The 26433-nt window shown below is 43.4% G+C and overlaps 1 long non-coding RNA gene across 1 annotated transcript in view; it reads right to left on the bottom strand.

Moving 5' to 3' along the window:
- The window catches only part of LOC142007372 (uncharacterized), a 109705-nt gene extending 83552 nt beyond the window's left edge, over positions 1-26153 (bottom strand). Inside the window, exon 1 of the long non-coding RNA XR_012643923.1 lies at positions 26060-26153. This is a non-coding gene — a long non-coding RNA (uncharacterized LOC142007372). The remainder of the gene's footprint in view (positions 1-26059) is intronic.
- Between the last annotated feature and the right edge of the window lie 280 nt (positions 26154-26433).

The raw sequence follows: 26433 nt of genomic DNA, 5'->3' as shown, positions 1-26433 counted from the left end.
ATCACTTTAAATATAATTGAGCACATGACATACTCCACCCGCGATAACTGGACAGGAAATGTAATCAGCTTGTTCCCATCAGGTTAAGTAGCAGACAGTATTGCTGAGGTTTCAGCCAATAAATTGTAGGGCATCTGACAGAAGCAGGTCAGAGGATGAAGTTTACTTATGCGCCAGACCCTCGTCTGGTTCAGGACCTCATCTGTCCAGGGGGCAAGGCGGTCCCAAAGCTTGGCATCCATCCAGGAGGGTCCCTGGTTTCCTTGGGGGGCCCCTGGGTAGGCAGGGGTCAGTGGTGCTGGCCATGGTGCCGAGGAGGGTGCTGGACTGGCTGGAGAGTCATCATAGGCAGCAGGCTGTGCAGCAGCTTGGGCTCCCTGCTGCCTGCACGCTCTCAGCTTCATGCCTGAGGGTATCTGGGAGTCTGCATCCTTAGACGGAGCCAGGCACCGAAGCCATAAAGCTCTGCTTGTGATATGAGTGGCACCACCACCTTCCAGGTGATCATGGCCATGGAGGACTCTCTTTTTTGAAAGAGCGGGCCACAGAGCGTCTAGACTTGCTCTCTTTCGAAATTATCTTTCGAACGAGGGCGCTCTTCCTATTCCGGGAGCAGAGGACCGACTTTGAAAGAACATAAGAGTTCTTTCAAAGTTAATTTCGAAAGAGTGTTATGTGTGTGTCGACACTCCACAGGTTCTTTCAAAAGAACTCGGTCTTCCAACCTGGATTTTGAACGTGCTTGCTAGTGTAGATGCATCCTCAGAGAAATGCAAGCATTAAAATAATAGAATGGCTATTACATTAATAGAAAGTCTTGAACAACTTTTTAACATCTTTTTGGATTTGAGAGTTTGGGGACACCTGGGCAAAACTTTCAAAGTAATCTGGGACGTTCTTCTTTAGGCAAACCTGTCTGCCATGTGGTCCGCTTCTGAATCTCCTGAAAGGAAAATATTTTCTTTCCGATAAACTGCAATCATTGTAAAAACTGTGCCAATAAAAATTTTAATCAAACATGGCCCTTATCTCCTCTTGACTAACACTAAACTTTCCACTGACTGCCCATGGGTAAAGGGACAAATCCTATTCCTGTGGGAGTTTCAACACTAACTCCACGAAAACAAAGATTTGCCCTTAAGTGCAGTATTAACTGTGTTTGAGGTGTCCTAAAAGTGATCACATATCCTTAGAACTTATCTGGACAGCTGCTCTAGGAAGAAGCACGAGTGGTTGTACCCAGCATTCATTCTCTATTTAGACCGGAGATTTTCAGTATGACTAGAGACTTCCCCTTTCTCGTAGTATAACGTGGAGGAAGACTACATGTCTTGTGTGAACACTTGCTGTAGTTAAGCTCTTGCAGAGTTAAATAGTAAAATGGCTTTCATAGGCTGAAAACCCCCCTCCAGCCACATGACTTTAAAACAAACACCAGTCACTAGAGAATTACCAGCTGTTCTGGTTAGAAAAGTGCATTCATTCTCCACAGACCATAATTCCCCCACCAAGAATGCAGCCTACAGGCTCTAAAAATATAAATTTTTCTGTCAGGGAGATTTTATTCCCTCTGTGACGGGAGCTTAGATAGATAGATAAGATAGATAGAGCCCTGATGGCAAAATTATATAATACAGACTAGTACAACGGCACAGAAGTGGAACTAAATCAGATCACAGACTTTGCAGGTGCAATTTTTTCTAAATACGTAATCAGTCCATAAATAAATATGAGACATTATTAAAGGCAGCTGGGAAGGTGTCTCTCAAATCTTAAGAAATCCACTTACAGTCCTTTACTCAAAATGATGAAAGATCTTGAGAGTGGAGCTTGTTCTGCAGCAATTCCAATTTCAGGGCCTTTTTATTATTGTTATTTTGGATGGAGTTGATAGGGACAGCACTGTTGATGTGAGCAAGAAAAGAAGAGGTTTGCATATAGCTGCTCACCACACATAAAATGCTGTTTCCTCTGCTAGTCTTTTCTCAAAGAAGCTAATGTGAAACTCGTCTTAGTGCATTAACACAGAAGACAATTATGGACTATTGATATGAAATTTAGTGAAGGAATCACAACTCTGCTTTGGTTGAGCCTTTCAACAAAGATCCTTTAAAGGGGCATGAGGTTGGCATGCTGTCACTTCAGCTCAAGTGAATTATCCAAACACCCAGGACTAGCCTACAAATTTTATAGTCCTCCCTAAGTACAAGAGGATGTACAACTGCACGATATCTGCAGAAAGACACAATTCCTTCCTTGCTTCCCACTTGGTCTGTGGAGCAGAACTAACAACTTCTCCATTTTGTCCTCCACAGAGCATTCTCCCTGCGTCCAGCCAGCTACTCTGACCCACAAGCGGTATGGAATCCAGTCTCTTCCCACTCTCCTCCTGCCCACATGCTCATAGTGGGGAGTAGCAGGAGAGCAGCCCCTGAATCTTGCCTCATGGCTGAAGTCACAGTCTGACCATGGAAGTGAAACAGGGGCCCTGCATTGCCAGGTGAGGGCTGGGTCAATCTAGGTCTCAACACTTTGACTACAGCTGTGCGAAACTGAAGAGTTACAATTTGCATACACTGCAGGATGGGAAGGGGAGGGTTCAGTAGATCAGGAGCAAGACACGCACCTTCCATCAGGAAGGGAATGGCAAAAGATGGATGTCACCATAAGAGAGAATACCACCTGCATCACTCTAAACCAAAATGGCCGCTGCCTTCCCTCTGCAGCGGCGGTGTGTGTGTAACGCCTCCCCCTTCATAGGCACAGTGGAGAGATAAGCAATCAATAGAACCATGCTATTGGCCCCACGCCAGGTGTCCAGTTTTCTTTTGAATGAAATTCAGATCGAGGCACTGAGTTCTGCATTTTCCCCCCAGTGTGGTTCTGTGCACTCCATGCTTCCTGGCACAAGTTGAACTCAAAGGTTTGGTGAGCTTTTCAGTAACTCTGGCCTGAGTCTGGGATTCATAACGAACCTGCCTGGTTTTAGATTTCATTCTGAATGCTGAGGCTAGCTCTGTTTTAACCTGGTTCCAGGTCACACCTGCTTTCGATGTGGTGCTGTCCTTATGGGTAACATCCCTTAGACTCATAGAACCCCAGCCCTTCTTGGTTAATAAACAGTAAGTAGCAAAGTGCTTTGGCTCCAATGTTTATAACTTAGTGCACCTCAGTCTATTTGTTAAAAAACTGAATTCTAACAGAAGAACCAGGAGTATGCTTTGTTCCACAAAATATCCCGACCTAAGGTGTTGAACTGCCCAGGCAGGGTTGAAAGCAAGCAGCACTTTACAAGCCTACACAGATTTCACTGGCATGTTATTTTTATCAATGTCAACAAAATAAAAGAATAGTACTAAGGTCACAAAGGCAGGTACCCAGAAAAGAAGCAAGGCCAAATTCTCTCCTGCAGCCAAATTGCAGCATGGGGGCCATGTGAGGAGCTAGTTAAAATTTCCTGACGCAAAGGGCCAGCCCCAGCTGAGAGGCTGTTCTAAGTAAAACCACTGGTGCAGGATGCTTCATGGACTATTTGCCAGTGTCGCTTAGGCAGGGCAGAGCTCTACACCACAACAATTCTCCCCATCCCAAAACACCAAGAAGAGGGGGTAAGTGACACCAGGGCTGGTTACAGCAGCTTCGCATCAGCACATTTCCCAATAGCAGGGGACATCTCACTTGGCCATTTACAGCCAGAATTCAGCCCTGTGGAGCAGTCCAAGCAATGCAAAAGTGTTGGATCTTATATGAAAATGTGGCCCACAGACCCTGAAAGAGCTCATCACCTACTTTTTAGGCATGGTAGTGCATGTGGGTGTGATGACGGTGGACTGGGCAGACGATGGGGAAGGGTGAGGGTTGCACAGCTGGGTGAGAATATGGTTATTCAGTTTAGAAGCTATTATAACTATCTTTGGGCAGCTCCTCATTAGACCTGAAACTCAATCTTAGATACGTAATTCCAGCTGCAACAATTACACCACTGGAATCAACATAGCTAAGATTGACTTATCAGGCCTTCCTCACAGAGGGAGTTCGGTGGGAGAAACTTACTGCTTGTGAGAATGAAGAGTACCAGCATCAACTGCTGAGGCCTGGTGGCTCGATATAGTGAGTCCCCACTTGGCGTGCAAAATCAAACCCCAGAAGATCGACCCTGACTGGGTCATTCTTCCTGTAACTATCAACACACCCCAGCTAAGGAAGACTGAGAGATAAGATTGAGAGGATTATTGAGGCACAGAGCTCAGGCTTCCCAGACAAGTTGAATTTTCCAGGAGAAGCTGTAATACGAACGAAACGGGTTGGCTGACCAGACCAAGTACAGCAGTGTGCATCATTAGGTGGTGGGAAAAAAGAGAGTATGTACTTAGAGGGAAAGACACCAGAAAAGAGGGAGAGGCTGATGGGAGTGAGGTCAACAGTTGGAAAGATAGGAGGCTCAGGGAACTAGAGATGCAAAGTAGGAAAATAACCTCAGAGCCCAAGAAAAGGTGCTGGGAAGAGAAAGGGGGGAAGAAAGCCTCAGTGAAGCTAGTCTATCATTGCAAAAGCCAGAAAGACCTTTTGCAGAGAGGGAGGGAGCTTCTGGGAGTGACAGGGTCTTAAGTGGGACCCAAAGGAGGACAATAAGTGATAGATGTTGTGTAACTCACACACCTAGATGTGGTTAATTGTCCTGTATAGTGGCACCTAGACCAATTACAGTTGCAGTGAGGAAAACCCATTTGGTCACAGCTTTTCCTCCAGAGCAGCTCACAAGGCGTTTGTTGGGAGTAGCCAATACCTTCTGATTGAACACAGAGATCATACAGTGTGTTATGTTTCATGAGCAGCTGACTGGTACAACTGCATTCTAGTCAACAGTGGGTGTTTTTCATTGATGAGCTACATCAGTGCAAATTCCTACTGCCCCTGTGCAGCTTACCCACTTTCAAGCCATCCGTCCCTTAGAGGTGACAGTAAGCTGTACCATGCAATTCACATCTAACACAAGGGCAACATAGCTAGAGTAGAGATTTCCATTAGGGCACACTTTGTAACTATACTGATGCAAAAAACAACAAGGTAGATAGTCTCTCACCCAGTTGTGCTTTCTCTTTCCACGAGAATTGTTGGGATTTTGATACAAAAAAAAAAATCCCTATATTCCAAATAGGGATGAAAAGTGAAAGTCTCACATTTTGGCAATCTGAAAATCCAAAATAATTAGATCAGTCAAAAATTTTCACTTCAATAAATTAGATTAGTGACTATTATTTCAGTTCCCTCCCACTGACACACATACTTTTCTAAAACCTCTGATTTAGCTTTTTAATTTAAAAAATAAGTTGTTGTGACTTGAAAAGAAGGAACTTTCTCCTTGTGAAAGCGGCGAGAGAATTTTTTCCCAGTTTTTCCAAAATGGGAAATTTGTGATAAGTGACCCTTTCCTATGAACAATTTTGGTTTAGCTGGAGCAGTGTTTGCTGACAAAACCTCCTGACCAACTCTAGTATAAACAGTCCATTAAAGCAGCACAGGAGGTTCTAAATTATGCTGGGACTATTTCAGACGAAGTTTGTCCCTATGGTTATATCAACACTGCAATTAAAAACACGTCTAACCCTGACTCCAGCTACCTTCCCACCTCACAAGGTGCTAGAGGCCAGGCTCCCACCTGAGTTCTGACATCTGCACTGTAGTTAAACAGCCCTGAGCGGGACCCCCTAGAATTAGCTAGCATGGGCCAGACATGGGTTTTTAATTGTAGTGTATACAAACTCTCAGCACTGTCATCTCCCAGTTTGTACCTTTGCTGAGACAAATCGCAATGTAGGTGAGGCTCCAGACCATGACTATTCACTTTTTTTTTTTTGGTTGTGTATTCGAGGTTAGCAGGATTATGCAGCACTTAAAAGATATTCTCAGAATTTAATAGACTTTGTGAAGGAGGCGGTTGTTTCACTGCCCGTACACTTCTCCTGTAGTCTCCAGGGGCCTGATATTTCTCATGCTGAGGCAAGTGGGAGTTTTGCTGTTGATTTCAGTAGGGACAGGAAAGGGATCCACTGACCTGAGACTACTCAGTGTTTCATGTTGTGACATAATTACAAACCTGTGTTCTCCTCAAGGCCTAGGCCTGGGTCTTAACGAGCCAGTGTTTGCTCTCTTTCTGACAGCTGTCATTAAAACAAATACTCTTCCTATTAAACGGAACACAAATTGGTTTCCACCCTTTTAAACCCTAGTTATTGCCTCATCTTTGTTTATACTGTTCTGTCAGTTTGGATGGGATTTTAAAAGCAGAACTGAATGTTTTTAATATAAACTTTTGTGGTAAGCATTGAGCCATAACAGTGTTGTAACCAAAATACAGTTGCTCAACTGCACCTGTTAGTGTAATTATTTTGTCATAAAAATTTGTGTTCTTCAGTGTTCTCTTTGGGGAAAACCAGCAGCAGCCTGTTATCCTCAGTTCCAGCTGGCAACAAATTTTGTTACCTTTTCATGATCTTGCATAATGTTTTCACTTGCAAAAGCAGAATTCCAGTGATAAAACTTGTTGCTCGCTTAGTACCAAGTGCAAATCAAGACCAGTAACCAGATAACCTTGAGGAAGGAGGTTAAACTGAACTATGTATTTACAGCCAAATATTTCCATAAGATGTGCATTTATCATTATCAGTGGGAGCCAGGTGTCACTGAGAGCAACATTTTCCCCTTGTTTTTTTTCTACAGTTCAGCTGGTGCTAAAGAAAATCAAAGAAATGTAGGTCTGGAAGGAACCTCAAGAAGTTGTAAACTCCAGCCCTGTGTTCTGTAGCAGATCAAGTGATCCTACACTATCTCTGACACCCGTTTGTCCAGTTTGTTCTTAAAAGCTTCCAATTGTGGGGACCTCACAATCTCCCTTGGAAGCCTAATCCACAGCCCACTTACATTTATCATTTAAAAGTTTTCCCTAATGTCTAACCTAAATCTTCCTTGCTGCAGATTAAAGCCCATTACTTCTTGTCCTGTCTTCAAAGCGTGACTGATCGCCATCTTCCTTATAATAGTCCTTAACATACAGAAAGATTTATCACCTCATCCCTCAATCTTCTACACATGACGAGGTTTTGGTATTCTTTCTTTATAAGTCAATTTTTTAAACCTTTTTCTCACCCTCCTCTGATCACTTTCTATTTTGTCTACGTTCCTCCTAAACTGTGGTGCCCTGAATTGCAATTGTGTCACAACATCATTGAAATTATCTCAGACAGGACACTTAACATCCCCCATCCCTCTGCCACCTACTTCAGTCCTATGCACTTGATTTGTCAGTTTTTACTGCAATTTTTTTTTTGGTCTTCTGTACGTATAGATGTCAGTCTGTACTGGAAATGTGATTGATCTGAAGAAGTGGGTCTGTCCCATGAAAACTCATCACTGAATAAATCACTTTGTTAAAGTGCTATATTACTACTGTTTTCTTTTGTTGAATTGGGCACCATACTCCAGTTGGGGCCTAACCTGTGGCAGGCGGAGCAAGATGATTATCTCTTCTCCCTTATATACAACATTCCTGTTAATACACACCAGGTTTTTTTCAGTTGCATGACACTGAGTGAGGACTCATGTTCATTTTGTGGCCCAGTGTAACCTCCAGATCCTTTTCAGCAGTGTTATCACCCAGACCAGGGTCTGAAACTAATGGCCACAGGTCATCTATGGCCTGAGCATTTCTGCAATCTGGTCTGGGGGTCCCAGTGATCTGTGCCTCTCTGTCTGTTTGTCGGTCTGTCTGTCTGTCTCTGCCCATCCCTCCAAGCCCTGCCCCTTCATTCCATCTCCCCACCCTTTTCCCCTCCCCTCTGAGGGACACAGCCTAGGGATTACTGGGGAGCCTGGCATAGGGCAGCACCAAAGGTTAGGTTCCCTGAATTCACTGGGGTGGGGAAGGGGAAATTCAGGTGACCTGAAAGTGAAGAGGCAAAACTGAAATGTACGAGATGTGTTCAGAGCCCACTTACAGCAGCGAGTAAATAACAGAGGAGAGCAGAGAGCTTTTGTTATTTTTAAAAATTAAATTTACCTTTAAAAATCTGAAAATAAATACCTGGAACACAGCAAAGGGCTCAGAAGATGATATTTGAGGAAACAGGATTCTTCTTTAAAATTTGCAAAGCTAACACGGGATAATGACAGAAGGAATAAATGTCAGAAGAAAAGAAAAACCTTTGTGTACAGTGCTAGCAAAAGAGTATTACTCATCGCCTGATGTAAACAGCCAGCAACTCCTACCCGGCAACAAAAGTCTTAGAAAAGGAAAATATTCTGAAGCTACTGGAATTGATAACTGAAGCCGGGTTTGGGAAATGTCTTCAGGATCCAACTGCTACTGCAGCAGAGGAAATAATATGTTTGTATCCAAAATAGCTAAAAGTCCAACAATGCTTAAGTTGTTTCAAAATAGTAGAGGCCTTCAGAGATGAGAAGCAAACAGAACTGGAGCTGTTAGATGATATGCATAACCCAAGTACATTTTTCTATCCAGCTACTTGGATCTCAGCTGGGCATAGTGAAGGAGGATCACTTGCCCCTTTCTCATCAAACTACCTGACCTCCTGCCCATAAGAGCACCAAATTGTACAGGAATGAGTTGGAAAAGTGCAAACTGAAAAGGAGGGACATACGGACGGGGCTACAAGAGGCACTCGTTCATGTAAGGCCCAAGCCAAAGCCCACTGAAGCCAATGGGACTCATTCCATTGAGTTCAATGGGCTTTGGCTCCATACCATATTGCTAACTCCTTGCCCTGGCATGTTTACAGTATGATTCAGAAGTGCACAGCATAGTCAGGCTCAAAGGCCTGGTTCAGATCCTTTAGCAAAAGAGCATCTAGACAGCAAAGTATGGCCCCACTTCTGCAATTCTCTCTGCACAGGTGTTAGCAACATCAGTCATAGGCCACACAACCCTATAAAAAGCCAGAAATTGGCACAAGGGCATCGAAAGGAGGACAAGGTGTTACCTTCGGACACTCATATTTTGGGGCAAAATTAAAATTTTTGCAAGGAGATCATGATCTTTACAAACTATTCTAAGCGGAATGTTTAGTTTTGCTGCAGCAGTACTTACCAGCTTCTTGAAGGAGAAAAAGGAGTCCTTGTTAAGGGGATGGAATACAGGCACAAAGAAAGAGCCTATTTATAACGAGTATTTGGAACATTGCAAACAGAAGGACTTAAAGACACCCATACTGAAATTAGAGCGCCTGTCCCAGCATCTGATGAAGTGAGTCTGTGCTCACGAAAGCTCACGCTCAAAACTTTTCTGTTAGTCTATAAGGTGCCACAGGACCCTTTGTTGCTGTCCCTTGGAGGCAGTTTCTTTACACATGATGCGTTCCCCCCTTGGATAAGCCCGCCCCCTACACTCAAACAAAGCATTTAAGCTGGAAGTGGAAAACAGTGTGGGGAAGTGGAGAATTGATCCCCTGCCAATATGTACTGGTCCCTTATTCCATTGTCAGCAAGAGCATCTGGAGTATGCACAGATTTCTCTACCATACAAGTTACTGGGACCATAAGAAGGAGATTGTAGACTGCACTGTGCAACTCACACACATGTAGTTTATTGCCTATTTGCTGTGACACAAACAACGACTTGGAATGAATTTACAGTGTAATAACTGTCCAGGCAAATTCTTTGCAAGTAATAGAGGCATTCCCTAGGAGGTCAGTAGAGCCTGATTGTCTGATGCCTTGTCCCTGGAGAAGTCATTTACCCCACTGCTAACTGGGTGTAACATGTTGCTGTTCTGATGAGGCAGCATTCTGTTGTCAGCATTCTGTTCTCCCAACGATTTCCATGGGCCAGGATTCACAAGCCTCACGAGACAAGTTCTGTTGCTTTCAGGGCTGGGGTTAGCATCACTTTTTGCTCCCCACCCCCTGTCCCCACTACAATTGCATACTGTGAGTTCAGGGGTGGGGGAATGGAAAAAGCTGAACCGATCCCTGGTCCACATGTTCAGAAGCTTTGTGAGCACAGGGTTCGTGAGACAGACGAGGTGTGTCTAGCCAATGGGGGATATCACTGCTTTCTTCATTATCTTTCCTTATCTCCACAAGCAGTTTTCCACCACCTCCCCAGAAAGGCTTCCACACTGACTGACAAAGACTCCTACCACGCTCAGAGGATTGGTTCGAAGGCACAGAGGGGAGGGCGGTGACCAGCTCTAATTGACGGTCAATGGCAGTTGGATGCCCAACTGCTCTTTCTGCCAGTGGAAATCCGACCCTTCATCCTTTACATTTTAAAGAAAGAGTTAAGTTATTGTGGCTCCTTGTGAGCCCTGCATTGCCACCACTGAGGAGCTGTGTCCAAGAGATTGCCACAAGTGGCATAAATCTCCCAACTCCATTGCAAGGGAGCTGAGAAAATTTGCCTCCCTGGTTCTACAAGAAAAGATTAGGAGCACCCTACTGCTGAGGTAAGAGCCGTACCCTGGTGCAACCCAGATGTCATGTCCTGCTTGAAAGGAAACTGGATGTTGTGGAACAAGGTGTTTTGGTAGGTCTGTGTGGGTCTCATACATTTTTTCCTCTGTTCAACCTCTAGACAGACTTGTTTGCCTTCTTGCCTTTCTCTGTGAAGCCTCCTACCCATCTGTTACCTCCAGTGATGTTCCCGCCACCTGTCAGCTGCCCTCTCTCCAGCATCCTCTCTGTGCCATATCTCTACCCCTACCCCATTGCATTTTCACTCAGTACTTCAAATAGACCACTTCCCCTCCTGTCCCTTCACACTGCTCCCTAAAGGGCTAAATATCAGCCTTCCTCCTGAGAATATAAACTCACTTCTTTTGCTAAATGTGCTGCTCTGAAGCACTGGAGAACTTTCACACCTAAAGCAGGGGAAAGCAGCTATTGTTTCATGAAACAGCTAAGCGGCACTAAGCCTACTGCGTCAGGCTGGGCTAGTGGGTTGGGTGATAAAATCAGGAGGGGTAACTGTGCTGCTGGGAATGGGACAGAGGAGTGCTAGTGGAAGGACGGTACAGTGCCTTGGAAGTGGAGAGCACGTAGTCATGACTAGCCCTCTTTGTTTTCACTTTAAACCTATATTTACTGAAAAATTCCAGGGTTTTACAAAAAAGTAGTACAGGTTGAGCCTCTCTAGTCCAGCATCCTTGGGACCTGACCATTGCCGGACAAGAGAATTTGATGGATCATGGGAGGTCAATATTGTCTAGCAGCATTACCAACACTCCCAGTGCTTATGGAGTTCTTAGAAGACATGTAGGGTTAAATTATAACTAAACAACAGCACAGAACACTGAGAGCCAGGACTGGTGGTTGTAAACAAACTTTATAGCACCACAGGAAACTTGGCCACAGCCATGATAAGTGGTCGTCCAGCTAACTAAAATCATGCCAGATTACAATGTTGCCTGACAAGAGAGTTCTGGATTAGAGAGGTTTAACATATATTCAATTTCTTTCTGATTTTCACCCTACTTTTAGATCATTCAAATATATAAAACAATAATTTGTTCCATTAGGAAAATATATTGTATGAGATACATGTATTACGATAATACATTAGTCTGTGTATATGCAAAGCTGCCTGGTGAAGTAAGGCTACATGTTTGGAAGATACACACAATAAACAAACAAGCATTCATGCAAGCTCTGAAGTGCATGTACATCTGAACATATTGATGAATCTCATGCCCACCATGGATACATGTCAAGCTATTAGCAGATATTGGTTTAAAGGGCTGGCACAAAGATGAGGGAAGAAAATGAAAATCTGTATCAGAATTCTATGTTTCAGAACTCAAGGAAGTATTTAAAAGTTAAAAAAAAACCAGGAGAAAAAACAAGAGAAACGGATGAAGTTGAGTATATGCACTGCAAATGATGTGTCACAGTTATTACATGTCAATGTTTATAGGCTAATAGTTCTAAGTTTACAACAGTAAACTGCTTATTCAAATAGAAAGTTTTATTTGGGGATTAGATAGAGATTGTTTTCCTTAAGTCAGAAGTGGCATTGTGATTTGAATTCTATTCTAGTTCTCTAGTAAACCACACCAATGAGCAGAATTCAAAGGATTAGTCCATTGAATACTTTTCCCACTTTTTCTATCCACCAAAATAAACCCCCATAGTCACCCAGAAAAATTATTCATGTTTTTTCATTGCTTTTCTCTGTGTTTGTTAGGGTAATAAATATCGATAAATTCCTGAGGAAAAAAATGAAATAAAAGCTGAAAAGGAAGCGTCCTACATGCCACACAAAGGTTCATTTGGAAATTGCATTTGCGATACTACCCGTTAACCATTGCACCCCAGGGCTCCCACTACCTGGACCTCACTATTTCCACCAGACCTAGATGAGAGGATAATTTTATCATTCCGTCTCCACCAAAAGAGGGTTTGCTTTGGTTTCAGTACAGCCCTGCTCCAAAGATAGCTTATTTTCACAAACTGAAAATGAAACCATCATTTTGCCAGATGGATCTAAGAAATGGGTCTTAGCCTCTCCCTTCCCCTGTAATGTGTGGGGAGGCCATCTATCAGAAACATTAACTCTAGTTAACTGTAACCCTAAGTTTAGTAGTATGGAGACCAAATTCTACAACTGAATCAACATACTCTGATCTCTTAATATGACTTTTATATCATTTTCTCTAGCAAAAATAGTTAGGGTTTCATTCCAAATCTCTGCAGTTCCATTATAAACACTGCCCTTTAGCTGTTTGCTTTAAGACCTGAGCTTTTTTCTTACTTTCCTATAACCTGACAGAAGCTGCATTGAATTTCCTCAGGAAGCAGGACAATGGCAGATTGTGCAGGTTTGCTTTCTCAAGCAACCTCAGGCACATAAGAAACATACATAAAAAAGTTCAAACATGAAGCGGTAATATAAATGCATGGCATATAGTACACCATTGCATATCCTGACAGGAGAACTTTCAAAGAGTTTGTCTGGCAATGAAAGAATCAAAAGGAGCATGAGAACCTCTCTTTCCTCTGACTTCTTTCTAAATGCTTCGCATTTCTTATTATCAAATTAAATTGCTAGTTTGGAAAATAGCCACTCATATTACTTGTCCCAAAAAATGAAGTAATGAGTTAGGGGGAGGCAGGATATGGGGTGGGCAGAGTGTGTTCCACAGTATGTCCATAGACAAGAAGTTTCACACTAAATGCGCACATAATTATGACCAGCCTTTTTGTACTATTGGGTCATATCCCTACCATGTTCTGGTCAACATAGACCAGTCTTCCCCTATTTCATTTGGCCACAGAATCCTTTTCAATTCAAAAGAATTTTGTAGAACCCATAATAGCAGTCCTACACACAGCTTAACCTCCCTCAGTCCCAACTGACCCCTGGGAATAACCCATCCACTCAAAGAGGCCCCCAGCCTAACGCCATCTCAACAAACTCCACCCAAGTTAGCTCCTCCAGTATAGCAGATGAACCTACCTTAGACACCGCTGCTCCTCCAACACTAGTCCCATGGGCTGGACTTCACTGGCCACCCTATGGCAATGTGAGAGGCCAACTGCAGCCAATGAAAGGCAAGGACAATGCACAAACCGCAAGACCCATCTGGCTCCCCTTCCAGATGGCCGTTGGATCCCCTTTCCCTTCCTCCATTGCGCATGTGCTGGCTATTTTGTGAGGAAGGGGCTCTCTGAGGCTCCCTGCCCAGCCACTGCTGAAACAATGGAACTAAATTCAGTTGGTTTAACAGCCAGATCCCTCCTGCCACCCTGCCAGCTGTTAAACCAATTACATTTTGTTCTACTGCAGTGTCAGGGCAGGGAGCCACAGAGGAGTCAGTGGCAGCAGCGTCTGATCTGCAAATGACTCCTTAAAGCCACATGCAGCTCCAGAGCCACAGGTTGCTGACCTCTGATCATTTTCTCGCTGAACCCTTACTTTCACTTCACAGAACCCTGGGGTTCCCCGGAACACCATTTGGGAAATACTGATATAGACACGTACAAAAACCCATGCTCAAAGGACATTCTTTGAGTTGGAAAGTCAATCACTCAAAAGCCAGGAAATGTTCCTGTGCAACCTTCATTCAGTCTCTTGTAAGTATGCATTATATTTCACTCTATAATTACATGATTACAGGCTATTTTTTCCACAGGACCCTTGCTTCATTCAGGGCACAGGATGCATAGTGCTCTAGCAGACATTCAGTACTTTATCTGGTCATCATTGGCCTCTTGCCTTATTTTCTTTGTGGATCAGCCACTGGAGAGCAATCTGACTCAAGCACTTGGCCAGTGGGTTTTACAGATATAGTTGCTGGGAGCAGAGCAACAGTGAAATGCAAGTATCTTAGGTTCCATTCCACAGTGTTCTTTTGTGGTCATGAGCCCTCCTACCCCCTTTTTCCCTAAGCCTGACCATCTCCTCCCCTCCCATCCAGCCTGCCCTGTCTCTTTCCTGTCCGCACTGGCTCATCATCCCAGTCTTCTTAACCAGCCTGTCCCAGTCTCTCACTCTAGGCTTCCCATCTAGGTCCCATTTTTCCCTACATTCTCTATTCCAGTCCTAAGTCTCCCCTTTGCTTTTCACCTAAGCTCAACATGCCACACTCCCATCCCCAGTCTTATACCAATCTCTTTGCACGCCCCTCATCCAATCAGTCTTCTCACCACAACCCTGGTCTCTCCATTCTAACATCCCCCACCAGCTCCTTGTACACGCCTATTCTCTCCATCAGCCAGTACAGGCAGGTCTAGCTCTTGCCCACTATGCATTCTAAGCAGGCAGCTTCTTTCTCCGTGTTGCCTGGGCACCACCAGTTTCCCTTCTCTCCCTTCTCATGGATGGCATCACAACAGCCCCTGGCAACTGGGAGTAAGAACTGCAAGGCTAGACCTGCTCAGCCTTTGCAGCCCCAAACTGGAGCATGTTCAAACAAAGACAAAGAATGCCAATGTCAAAACTCTAGCAAGTCTCTATCGAGCATTTGCAAATGGAAATTTGTTTTTCCAGAGGCGTATAAGAGGGCCAAATTTGGGCAATTATTCTGTACAAAAAGCAAAAGGCACATCCCTGACACAAAGAAACTCCTCCACAACTTGCAGGTCACCACTCCAAAGCATGCAGACATTACAACTTGTCACAAAATGGTTGTCAAACCTCTCCACCCCCTCAACACACACAAGCAAAACAGGGTTATGTGGTGTACTTCCCCCAGTCTTATTTTCAAAAATGTCTGAATCATTTTTGCTGAAATATTTCCAGAAATATTCAGCTTGAGGCAGACACTCAGCATGGAAAATTTCAGCCCAGATGATTATATTGTGGCAGAATTATAAAAATCTGAAAACAGTATTTCATAAAGGGAACTGTCAGTCAACCTTAAACAAAGGTATCACTGTCTGAGACCTCCATACTAAGAAGTCGTACCAATGTACTCTAAATCTGAGCTAAGTATAATTCAGAGGCTCAGTGAGATTGAAGTCCTTTCTCCGGAGTGCCTACACAAATGATCTGGACACAGTAAATGATCACTCTGGATGGAGATTTGCTTGACTCATCTACACTTTGGGATTAAGATCCTGATTCTGCCGAGATTTACACACAAATTTAATTTTACTCATTTGAATAGACACACTGGCTTCAACTAAAGTTCAGTGTAAACACAAGCACAAGCCTTTGAAGGATCTGGATCTACATTCCCTGCTAATGTTACTGCAGGAGGATGTGTGCACATTTTTGCATGATTACACATTTTCTTTTCCAGAGATCTATTAGGCAGTTCAAGTCCTCCTAAAAATACCTTCCTACAGACTGAGCCTCTCTAATATGGAACTCTGTCCTCTGACAATGTCTGTAATCCTGCATGATTTTAGTTAGTGGGACAACCACTTATCATGGGTGTGGCCAAGTTTCCCATGGTCTCATCAGGTTTGTTTACATTACGGCCACTAGTCTTGGCTCTCAGTGTTCTGTGCTGTCACTTAGCTGTAGTTTACCCCCCAAATATCTTCTATGAGCCCAGCAAACAGTGGAAGTGTTGGTAATGCTGCTAGACAATTTTGACTTCCCATGGTCTGGCAAATTCTCTGGTTTGGTACCTGTCAGGTCCTGAGGGTGCCAGATTAGAGAGGTTCAATCTTTGCTACCCTATGCTGATTCCTGGGTACAAACCAAAGGAAAGACACTGGCTGAAAAAAAATTACCAAGAGTATATCTACGCTTCAGACTGGAGTGTGCCTCCCAGCCCACATACAAGCTAGATTTGCTCAAATTAGTGCGCTGAAATGGCAACATGGGCTGTGGCTCAGACTTGCTGCCCGAATATGTGCCCAGCTGTCATGGACACTTAGACTTTTGGGGTTCTCACACTTCTGCCCATGCTGTAACACTGGCTCAAACAGACCTAGATGGTGTCTACCTACCTAGGCTGGGAGGTTCTTATGGAGATTTATCCTTCTCTCATGGCTTCGCTGGCCCAGGTCATCTGTAAGAGGAAGTTAAAGAAAGGAAATGCCTCATGAGCAGTTTCTGGAAACATTTGGCCTTTGGCGTATACAGCCAGAGGGCATGCCTTTGTCAGCAGAGAAGGGAATTTGCTTAGGTGTCATTCCTAAACTTTACTTTTTGGAGGCATAATGTTCAAAGAGCATGAACAGAATAAGACAAGTGTCATTCCTTAGAAGTATCGTTCCTTTGGAAAGATTTGAATTGCTAGCTGGACTTGAACATCCCACCCCCAGCGTACAAGGAGAAGAACATCTTATACCCCCACCATCCCTTTATGCAACCACACAGGACCAAACAGTCTCACTCTAGGGCTGTGTCTAGATCGCCAAGAGTTATGTCAGGAGAGGCTTTTTCAACATTTGGCCTCTCTGCACAGGGACTAATCTTGGAAAAATCCCTTATGTCAAGACATCCCTTCTTCATGGGCTATGTCTGGATTGCTGAGAACTGCCGTAAAAAGATACGCAAATTGTGCAGCGCATTTGTGTATCTGTTGCCAACAATTCTCTCAGGAGAGGCTTTTCTGACATTTGGCCCATCTACAGGGGGCCAGATGTCGCAAACCCCCCTCTGTTGGACATCCCTTCTGCCTCATGGAATGAGGTATACAGGGATGCCAATAGAATTCTCCCGATTAGCAGATCTCTGCTGACAGATCTTCAGTCTGGGTGCATACTCTATGGACAAAACAGAAGTTTTGTTGACAGAAGCCTGCCATCTAGACATAGTTTAATAGTGTGAAGTCCAAAATTAGGCTTTTTAGTATAAGGCAATAATAGCTAGAGACAAAAATCCAAGCATGAGTAGTAACTGGGCTCACCAACCTGACTGTATTCAGAAGAGAGCAAGATCAGTTCAGAAAATAGCTTATTCATCTTGTTGAAACCAAGACAACAATAGCAGCACTAGTCTCAAAGGTTATGAACAGAATGAGACAAGTGATGCCAAACTGTCAGAATGGGAAGAAGCAGCATGTTGAAAGGCATCCACACTGCAAGAAGAAAGAGCACCCTAAATCTCACTGGTCTTCTTTTAAAAGAAAAGAGTGAATTAGTCATTACAGTTGGTCAACACTTTAACTCTGATGAAAAATCAGCTTTCAATCAAAAGGAAAATGTTTACAGAAAAAAAGAAAATTTTCAAAAACCTAAAACAAACTGGAAACTTGAAACTTTGGGGCCATTGGTAAAAAAAAATGTAAACTAAATATTTTTAATAAAAAAAAACTTGTTCAACTACATATAGAATGTTATTATATTTTAAATTTTGAGGCTAAAAATCCTCAAAAATCCCTCAAAAATTATCCTAGTTTTTCAACAAGTTCTACAGATCATTCATTTCTACATATTCCTTGGGCATGAACCAGAGGGCTAGGAAGAAGGCATTTAGTACAGATATTCTAACATTTCAGGGCCTCCAAAGCATAAGAATGTTGGCCCTTTAGCAGATGTCCACACCCACCCCTCAGAATGGGAAAGCAGCTATCATAGGCTATATAGCTGAGAGAAACCATATCTGAGAGAGAATTCGTAACTAACCTAGAAACCAGGAGTCCAATACACTGAGGTAAATGCAATCAAGTCATAGGAGACCAAATTTACTCAGTTGCTTTTATTAAACAAATTAAAATGTAATGTAGAGTTAGCAGCAAAGGTATATGAGGTAAACAAGTCAGTAATCTCATCTATCAAACTTTTAATATAAAAAAGCTCCAACATTGCAGCATTGGACCCTGGAGCTCACCAAAATGGAACTTTGAATGAGATCAAGTTATCATCCAGAAATGGGAAACTATTTTATTTAAAAAAAAAAAAAACAACCTCCAGAGAACACTATCACATCATCCTGAGTGAAGACAGCGACAAACTGAGTGTGTTGCCTCAGCAACCCTAGATGTCAAAAGAATCAATTACTGCATTAATAAAGTTAAGGAGTGAAGGTTGAGAGGACTGATAAAAATGCAAATTGAAATGGCCAAATATCCTCAAAGGACAAGCAATGGAGATGAACCCAGAAAAGCGCTCTGCCAAGAGGTTAGCTAGTGAACCAGAATGATGAATGACAATGAACCATTGAAAAATATGATGAAAATACTGATACAGAGCTGCACACAAATGACATAAAAGCAACAGGCCAGGAGCAAGGAAAAAAGCTAAACCCACCACTGCTACTCTACAGTTTAAGGGAATATGAAGGTTGGTGATTTTTTTCCCCATACCCTGGGAATGAAATGGTCAAATCCATCAACACAAACAGAAGAGTGGCTGAAACAATATAATAAATCTTAATAAAAATGAATTAGGTGAGTAGGAAAAACACTCATCACTAAGGGGAATGTAGCCAGCTACAGTATGTTTCTCAGTTTCTACAAAGCAGCTGTGAAGAGAACATCACTCAGGATGATAGGAAACCTGAACTTGCTGCTGGTTAGCAGACATGGAGGTACTCTTAAAGGAGCACAGGACAACTGGAAACCATGTTACAGCAACCACAGGGGTGTGCAAGTCTCCAATCCAGAATCACTCAGACATTTTGAGAAATACTGGTTTTGGATTTCAGTATCTCGGAAGGTAACATTCAGACCCTTCTCTTGCATGGTGGTTACTCAGGTGGAATGTAGAGACAGATGGTTTGTGAGCTTTCAATTGGCGTTGCCATGTTAGGCTACGTCTACACGTGCACCCAACTTCGAAATAGCTTATTTCGATGTTGCGACATCGAAATAGGCTATTTCGATGAATAACGTCTACACGTCCTCCAGGGCTGGCAACGTCGATGCTCAACTTCGACGTTGCTCAGCCCAACATCGAAATAGGCACAGCGAGGGAACGTCTACACGCCAAAGTAGCACACATCGAAATAAGGGAGCCAGGCACAGCTGCAGACAGGGTCACAGGGCGGACTCAACAGCAAGTCGCTCCCTTAAAGGGCCCCTCCCAGACACACTTTCATTAAACAGTGCAAGATACACAGAGCCAACAACTAGTTGCAGACCCTGTATATGCAGCACGGACCCCCAGCTGCAGCAGCAGCAGCCAGAAGCCCTGGGCTAAGGGCTGCTGCCCACGGTGACCACAGAGCCCCGCAAGGGCTGGAGAGAGAGTATCTCTCAACCCCCCAGCTGATGGCCGCCATGGAGGACCCCGCTATTTCGATGTTGCGGGACGCGGATCGTCTACACGTCCCTACTTCGATGTTGAACGTCGAAGTAGGGCGCTATTCCCATCCCCTCATGGGGTTATCGACTTCGACGTCTCGCCGCCTAACGTCGATTTCAACTTCGAAATAGCGCCCAACACGTGTAGACGTGACGGGCGCTATTTCGAAGTTACTGCCGCTACTTCGAAGTAGCGTGCACGTGTAGACGCAGCCTTATTAGTGTGACAAGTTCAGTCACAGAGATCCCCTTGAGACCGTCAGTTGATGGGCTTAAATACAATTGAGTCTGCCTACCTTTCCTTTGGGGTGCTCCGCCACCTTGTTCTTCTGCACCAGAACCTCTCCAGTCTCCTCCAGTGATGGCACAGAACTGGGGTCACAGCCACACAGCAGAGCCACACAGCCACTGAGATCAGCTCTGCTCTGGGAAGGCTGTGTCAAAGGTGCTTGACACAACTGATATGTTACATGCTGTGCACCTAATTCCATAACTTGATATATAATAATAACAATATGCATATTCGGACAGCTGAATGGATTTTAGCAGATCAAGACAGTCCATAAACTTCTCTACCATAATCATATGACAGTGATGAATACGGGGTTTCTGAGGTGCTGCTTTGAGGTACAATGTGCCACAGATGGTCAGCACCAAAAAAGCTTGAGGAGTGAGTGCCTGCTTGAATGGGGGAGATGTAGACTTTGCATCACTTTTGCCCATTGTTTTTGACTACCGCTGGTCAGTGATTCTGGGAACATCTGAGAGAGACTGCTGTGCAGATAAAGGCTAGGAATGATAACATCCACAAACTAGCCAGGCCCTGCAGACAGACAGCTCAGCTCTCATCCTTTGAGCGGCTGCATATTGCGCACCTTTATACTCAAGTAGCTCCATGAGCACAATTTGTTGACGTGCAATTGCTGACTGCTAGGAGAATTACCAAGGGGTGCTCAGAACCAACAGTTTGTGGTCTCTGTCCTCTGTCCTCACATATCTGTTCGAGGGAATGGTAGTAAGGAAAACAGCAATGATAAAAGAATATGATGATGAAAACATAAATGCAGACTTGCTCAGCTCTGAAGAGCTCCACGCCCCAAAGTGCCTTACGTCCAGGCACCCCTTCTGGTTAATGGCCATAGTAAGCATGGCCAGGCAGCTCTCTTTGGCTGCTTTCCAGTCAATGGGAGCTGAGAGATTGTGCTGGGGGAGGGGCAGAGTGTGCAGCAGGACACCCCCCCCCAAAAAAAAGCATACACCACACAGAGGTGTACAAAGCCCCAGTAGTCAGCCACCAAGAGTACTTTGTAGAGGCATGGCGGGCAGGGAGCCTGCATGAGTGTCCTGCTGGGTCATAAGCTAGTTGTGCATCAGATGCAAAAGGCTCGATGGGTCAGAGCTGGCCCTGGGCCATATTTTGCTTGCTCCTATTATAAATGAATCTTTTCAAGCATATTTTTCTATTTAAAATGGTCACAAGTAAACTCATTGCTGATCTTTTCTTTCTCTTAGTTGAAAATCTGGTTCTGATACTAAGATTATGATTCCAGAAGTGCTTAGACACACAAAGCTAAGATGAAAACAAAGAAGCAGTCAGGTAGCACTTTAAAGACTAAACAAAATGGTTCATTAGGTGAGCTTTCGTGGGACAGACCCACTTCTTCAGACCAGAGCCAGACCAGAACAGACTCAATATTTAAGGCACAGAGAACCAAAACAGCAATCAAAGTTGACAAATCAGAAAAAAAAATTATCAAGGTGAGCAAATAACAGAGCACAGGGGTAGGGGTGGGGAGAATCAAGAATTAGATTAAGCCAAGTATGCCAAAGAACCCCTACAATGTCCCAGAAAGTTTGCATCCCCGTTCAAACCATGTGTTAATGTGTCGAATTTGAATACGAAAGAGAGTTCAGCTAAGATGGCGACAGTGGGTTCTAATAATTCATCTGGACCTTAGAAAAATATTCTATTTCAGTGCATTTTGAGTTTGGAGTGGGGAGAATTCAGCCAGAGGTCATTACTATTTTCTCTAAAGCTGTTGTAGAGATCTTCTAAAGCCTAAAAGCAGGTGCCACTTCTACCAAAAATCTTGTCAAAGCAGAAGAAACAAATGAAAGGCAAATATGGAATAGCAACTCTGTTCTCTGCAGAACAAGAGAGAGGAGGACACAAAAATAAAATAAACAGAAGAGCAAATCACAGTGCCCACCCCAACCCCAGGACATGAAGAGAAAAGCAGTTTTGAAATTGGCAGCGAATCGGGAAGGAAACAAGCAAATGTTTAGAAACAGCAACCACCAACAAAAATATAATATAAACAGTGGCTTCAAGGCCAAGGTCTAGATTAGCAGAGTAGCCAAAGAGTTCAAGAAAAAAAGAACTCTGAGTCTTTGAAGCAGTCCAGCAACCAATCAAACACTCTAGAAAGATGATGATTTAGAAAACAAACATTAGGAAAAGAGCATTCGAAGTAACTGACAATGATAGCCATAGATCCATGCTTGAGAGGATTTGTGAGTAAACGTCAATTTCGTAAAAGCAACTATACATCTCCAGAATGGCAGGTCATGGCAAATACAGCCCACCCTCTCTCCTTACTTGCATACCAAATGAGATCATTTCCACTTGTCAGCAAAGTTTTCTTATTGCAGTGTTATAGTCAAGTCTCACACTTTAATATTAGAAAATATACCTCAGAACTCATAGGGGATACCATTATTTTTATTTTAGTTATTTATGAAAAATTTGTCACAGAAATGGTTAAAATACTTGTTGTGATGTGATTGCCTTGGGTTTTTATGTTTGCTAACTGCCTAATTAGAAAAATTCTGCGTCTTGCAGTGAGTCACCTAGTCATTCATGCAAATCAGGAAGGATTTACTGTAAGAATTATACTGAGGCAATCAAAGGGCTTGTGATCTCAGGCTGAAGCTTCACAACACACCTAGGGTGTGTCTAACCTACATCCAACAAAAATGATTAAGGGTCTGGAGCACAAGACCTATGAGGATAGGCTGAGGGATTTGGGCTTGTTTAGTTTACAGAAGAGAAGACTTAGAGGTGATTTAATAGCAGCCTTCAACTTCCTGAAGGGGAGCTCTAAAGAGGAGGGTGAGAAACTGTTCTCAGTGGTGTCAGATGACAGAACAAGGAGTAATGGTCTGAAGTTGAAGAGGGAGAGGTGTAGGTTAGATATTAGGAAAAACTACTTCACCAGGAGGGTGGTGAAGCATTGGAATGCGTTGCCTAGAAAGGTGGTGGATTCTCCATCCCTCAATGTTTTTAAGTCTTGGCTTGACAAGGCCTTGGCTGGGATGACTTAGAGGGGGTTGATCCTGCTTGTAGCAGGGGGCTGGACTAGATGACCTCCTGAGGTCCCTCCCAGCCCTGTGATTCTGTAACCTTGATGGGACAGCTAAGCTTATATAGTGAACAGTCTCAGGTGGGTAGCCCTGTTAGTTTGCAGCTTCACAAATAACAAGCAGTCCAATAGCACCTTAAGGACTAACATATTTATTAGGTTATTATCAAACACCTGATGAAGTCAGTCTTACCCATGAAAGATCATGGTCTAATACATTTGCTAGTCTTTAAAGTGCTGTAGGACCACTTGTTAATAGCGGATAGTAGTGAATAGTAACATCATTGAACTAATTCAGCAGTATGAACTAAATCACTGGAAGATCAAAAGGTTAAAGTTACACCATAATACAGTAGAGTCTCACGATTTGCAAACTTAATGTTCGCAAATCCAATTATTTGAGCGGGCGCTTCCTTTGGGCCCTGGGCAGGATTACTAGTGGCCGCCACTTCCCCCGGGCCCCAGGCAGGAGCACCAGTGGCCGCCGCTTCCCCTGGGGCTCTGGGGAGGACACTGGCAACTGAGCTCCAGGTGGGAGCCATATTGACGAAATTCAACATTCGCGAGGGTTCTCAACATGGAAGCCTCGTGAATGTTGAGACCCTGCTGTACTCAGGATTTGATTTGGCTGTAAGCAACTGAACACTGCCTTCCCCTGCAATTTCTGCAAAGTACAAAAAACCAACATCATCCCATGCTTCCTCCTAAAGGCACGTTTTGCCTGGCGCGAACTTTAAAGCACCTTTTCACTGTAACAGACAGTGCTTTCTTTTTTGTGCCCGTACTTGCTGGTACTGAGTACTGGCACCTTGGCAGCCCCAACTGCAGGACTGACTGGCGAGTCGGGGTGGGGAGCCGGCTAAGCACCTACTCCTCTCTTTCGTTTTGTTTTGTTTTGTTTTACAAAAAAAAAAAAAAAAAAAAAAAAAAAAAGCACTGGTAACCGATATTCCTAACTGACATCCATCCTTCACAGTATGCTGTTGTCTCATGCCCCAGTGGCTCAAGCCAGTTAGGTTACATTATTGATGGAATCCCCTAGGAACTGAATCTGGCCCTTCTGGTGGTCACCTGCCATTGATTGAAGAGTTACACATGCATAATCTCACATGCAGCTAAGTAGTGCCAATGAAGTTAAGGAGGGTCAGCACTTCACTAAGTGCCTGCAGGACTATGGCCAAAATTATTAACATGATACATGTTGCTCATTTAACTGAGGATAGAGCATTTTATTTATACTAAAAGAATAATCCCACATCATTAAAAACCTCCAGAAGGAAGAGGGTTTCTGTGTTTGGTCTGAGTGTTCTCCTCCCATTTTCGAATTTTGTTTGTCATTGTGTCCCACATCTGTGTCCTGGCAGACTGCAAAGGAAGTCTGGAGATATATTTTTTTCACTATGTCAGGCCACAAGCTAGTCAACACTGAAAGGGAAAGCAACAAAGAGTACATGACCAATGGGATTTCTGGCATTTTTGTTTAGAAGTTTGCCTAAGTACACTGGCACTAGTAGTTTTGCCTTCTTGCTTCATTTAGCCTTTCTAGGACTGAATCTAGAAGGTGAACTTGTTAAGAACCGTGAAAACATGATGAATCCACTTTCCCTTTGCCTTGAGCCCACCACTTCCATTCAGTAGAGAAAATAATGCCCCACCTACAGCAGCTTGACGAGAAGCCGCCCAGCAACAAGCCTCTGTTTCTTCCCCCTTTCTGCGAGACTGACATTGCTTTAGTGCTGAATAGTCTGGTGGGAAGAGTTCAATGCAGGGTTTGTACTTTCCCAGCCATTAGCCAGCTGCCACTGCATTTCATTATCTTAGGCAGAAGGAGTGCATGCAAGTGGGAGGTTGGGGGTGGGAGGCGGGGAGACGCTTTTACATCAAAGGCAATTCCAAACAGCCTGATGGTCTGGAAGTAACTGAGACTGGTCAACATTTATCAGTTGCAAGGTTTAGTCATTTTTGGAGGCAGGTTTGCGCATATATGATGCCATCTGGCACACTAACTGCCAAGGCCGGACGAGATACAAAGAAAAAGAAAACCTGCTTGTCCTACTTTGTTTATTGGTGTAATAGTTAATCTTGATAAACAGAAAGGCCTTGGAGCAACTGCCTGATCTTGTTGGGCATATCTGTTCTTTTGCAGGAGAACTATAAAGAGCTAGGGGAAAAAAAACAAAGGTGGGGTGCAGGATTTTATGTAAAACCAAGTAAGCAGGCCATGAAAAGCAGCCTTTAGTTAGCTTTTTGTTTGCTTTATTTCTTGGCTGTGACAAACAGACTAAGTTTTCATTCTTGCAAAAATGCTGCCTGCAACACTGGCTATGTCCACTGTTCATCTGCTTCAACACACTGCATCTTTTGTCCCATTCCTAATAGTTACTAATTACAAAACTCCCTATGTTTTAGCCGCTTTCATTTGTGTGTATCCAAAATCACACAGAATCTGTTTTCCGTTAACAGAAATGTCTGCTTAACAATTTCATCAAATTCTGAATCTTACATTAAGGACGAAAGAGACTCTCACTGAATGTTGCAGAATATCAATGAATGTCTGTCCCGGGATAACTGGCACTGAGCTCTTTTGTATTTCAAATTTGTTTACAGAACAAAAAAAAAAAAAAGAGCACATTTTATAACTTTCAATTGACTATACATTCTAACCACCAAAATGCAGCATTTTCAGGCATGTTTTCTTAACAAGAAAGGCTCTGAGCTGCCCCAGCTAGTTACTGTAGTATATTATTTGGCCAATAGTTTATTTTATTACCACTTTCCTTACTCAATTAGCTCTAGGCTTTAAAAACAAGAGTCATTTGAGTGTTATGGATAACATAGAAAAAGAATCAGGTGCCAAAAAACATGCCTTAAAAATGCACCAACTTGCAACAGCACCTAAAAAAATACGATTCACATTTCAGTTTTTAGTGAATTGCTCATGTTTTTAAAAATTGCTTGCTGGAGAGAGTACATATTTGGGCTACTAATTTGTAAGGCCCTAATCATAAAAGCTGATCCACATGGACAGATCTCTGTACTCACACAGATTCCAATAGAGATCGGTGTTTGCAGATCTGTTTACAACATCAGAACCTCAGGATCCAATTCTGAAGCTCTCAGTAAGGAAAAATCTCCACTGACTTCACTTCAGATTTGTGTGAATAAGGGCTGCAGAAGCACTGGGTCTTTGAACTGCTTCTGTAATCTCCTGCTCTGCTGTGCTGTGCTTACTGTAAGAACCTGTAGCTGCAATATATCTTGTGGTAAGCTAACAACTAGATTGCTATCTCAGACTTATTTAGAAATGGTGTTCAGGAAAATGAACCTGCTGGCAGGCCACATTAAAAACAAATCCCTGACCTTGACTGTTCTCAATACAATAGTTCTTTTCCTGCTGTTTTCTGAGCAGTATTTGG

Source organism: Carettochelys insculpta, chromosome 1 (assembly GCF_033958435.1).
Source record: "Carettochelys insculpta isolate YL-2023 chromosome 1, ASM3395843v1, whole genome shotgun sequence".
Lineage (NCBI taxonomy): Eukaryota > Metazoa > Chordata > Testudines > Carettochelyidae > Carettochelys > Carettochelys insculpta.
This window is presented reverse-complemented; position numbering and strand designations above follow the sequence as displayed.